The 2,554-nt window shown below is 54.0% G+C and overlaps 1 pseudogene; it reads right to left on the bottom strand.

Annotated features, from left to right (window-relative positions):
• Nucleotides 1-1,342: 1,342 nt before the first annotated feature.
• Nucleotides 1,343-2,109, bottom strand: LOC120859826 (annotated as a pseudogene).
• Between the last annotated feature and the right edge of the window lie 445 nt (nucleotides 2,110-2,554).

Genomic DNA, 2,554 nt, shown 5'->3' with positions numbered 1-2,554 from the left:
CACCCTACTCCAGTACTCTTGCCTGGAAAATCCCATGGACGGAGGAGCCTGGTAGGCTGCGGTCCGTGGGGTCTCTAGGAGTCGGACATGACTGAGCGACTTCACTTTCACTTTTCACTTTCATGCATTGGAGAAGGAAATGGCAACCCACTCCAGTGTTCTTGCCTGGAGAATCCCAGGGACGGGGGAGCCTGGTGGGCTGCTGTCTATGGGGTCGCACAGAGTCAGACACGACTGAAGCGACTTAGCAGCAGTAGCAGCAGCATGGGGTGTGAAAATACCTCATTTGCCCCTGTGATCAAGAGCAATGTGACGAGAGCCAGGGCCCCTTCCTTCCTGCCCAAGAAAGAGATCTCTCTGGGCTTTATCCAAGATGCAAAAGGACACCTCACAGCAACGATCCACTTCAGAATATCCCGTCACCCCCCAAGACACACTGTCTGCAAGTCTGAGGGCTGCCACCACCCAGCCTCAACACAATCACCTCCCACAGGAAAAAAAAAAAAAAACAGCTTTCCCAAGCTCCAAACCACCCTGGCTCAGGCACTGACACTCCAACACTCCTCCTGTAACCCCACCACCCCGCCCTGTGTTGCACTGTTCATTGCGACTATGGGATGTCTTTCCACCTTCTTCGTGTGACTGCAGCTCCTAGACCGTCGCTCTAGGTGTGGGGGGTGTCCTGCTTCTCCTAGTGTCCCCACTGCTAACACAGCATTTCACAGAGCAGAGGCTCCAAAAAGGTCTTCGGAATACAGGAGCCAGTGAGCAGGGGGCTCAATTCATTATCTGCTACTTCCTAAAATAACCCAGGCAAATCCAAATACACAGAGATAATTTAGTTTTTGAAAATGACACACAAGAAGGACAGAACCATGAATTCACTACAATTACTTTTATCATCTAATTCTTCCCCCATCAGTATTACTGCTAAGTAAGCTCACTTTTCCAAAACAGTTCTAGTTCCAATTCCATTGCATCCTGTTCAGGACCACAAAACACAATGGAAGAGTCTCCAATCTCTTTTACAAAACAGCGAAGCTCTTGTTCTTGAACTGGGTAAGTTCAAACACACTGTGATCAACATCATTCACTAAGTTAAGACACTGAAGTTTATTTAGCCTTCTATGAAAACAATCATGAAAAAAAAAAAGAAAAGAAAACAATCAAAGTTTGAAAGTTCTCTAAGGAAAACGGATGAATCTCCATGTCATCATAGAGAACAGGAACCCAAAGATGCTATACACCAGTTTCCCCAACTGGCCTGGGCCAGCACGTCTGAGAAGGCTGACCTCTCCCTCTTCAATCACAGAGGGAAGGATCACCTGGATGCTGCTCTGGCTCAGGCCGCCTCATCCTCCTCCCTTGCAGCCTATGTAGACAGGGGTGGGAAGGCCCTCCAAGCCCTTGGTTTGACCCTGAGCAGAAATGCCATGATGTCCCACTTGCTGGTCTCCGCATAGGCCCAGGGACCCCACAGGAACTCAGAGCGGGCAGGGTGGCTGTCAGGCACTTGCCGGTATGCCAGGTACCCCTCCTGTACCCACATGTGGGTAAGCAGCTCCCTGGGCTCCCCACAGTTGCAGTGCTCATTCTCGACACAGCCCCCATCCTGCTGAGTGCTCCCCAGACCTTCTCCTCAGGGGCACGGTCTCCATTCCACCTGATTAGGCTGAGGACCAGCACCAGGAGGCCGGCCTTGGGCAGGCCCTGCCCACTGTTCAGCATCACATCATAGGTGAGGCCCACGGTGGGGACCATGATGTAGATGTCCTCCCTGGGTTCCACCTCCTTCACCTCCACACCACAGACCAGCTGCAGGCACTGTGAGGCTTGGCTGAGGACCACCAGAAAGCGCTCCTGGTTATCCCTGGACCTTCTTTAGCACTTCCACCTGGGAGGTCAGCTCCTTGGCCGGATGCATGAGCAGCAGGAACTTAATCAGGTTAGCCACCATCTCATTCAGAGCTACCGGGGGCAAGGCCAGAGACTGGTGGGGGTGGGGGGGGCAATTGCAGTCTCCCCTGCCTCAGGCCCCAAGAGCTGCACCTCCACTGGGCCCTGGGCCTGGGTCCTAAGTCCTTCCTCAAGCTTGCTCAGCTCACTCATCTCGACCATGAGCGCATATGCCTGGGATCAAACCACAGCCTGGGGCAGGAGTGAGGCGGCGGAGGTGGGGGGCCAGATGGGGACATATGGGGACTACGGGCCTGGATGGTGGAGAGAAGGGGCTGTGAACAGCCTCAGCTGAAAACCACACCCTGGGCGGCCACAGGCCACTTACGCATCTCCTCTTGAAAGGTGTTCTCAGAGACTTCACAGGTGCAAGTCTCTGGGGCATCCAGTCCCCTGGCTACCTGAAGAAGGAAGTGAGGTGTCTCCCCAGGGTGCAGTCAGCACAGTCCAAGACTTCTGAGGCTGACAAGGTGGTGGGATTAGGCCCATGTGGGGTCCCCTCTGTTCTGGGATGGGGAGCCCCTGGTGTACACTCAGGGCACCATCCTCACCTTGACTCCGGGTACTGCCTGGACCACCTCTGCTCTCTGACCTCAGG

This window comes from Oryx dammah, unplaced genomic scaffold (genome assembly GCF_014754425.2).
Source record: "Oryx dammah isolate SB20612 unplaced genomic scaffold, SCBI_Odam_1.1 HiC_scaffold_3349, whole genome shotgun sequence".
Taxonomy (NCBI): domain Eukaryota; kingdom Metazoa; phylum Chordata; class Mammalia; order Artiodactyla; family Bovidae; genus Oryx; species Oryx dammah.
This window is presented reverse-complemented; position numbering and strand designations above follow the sequence as displayed.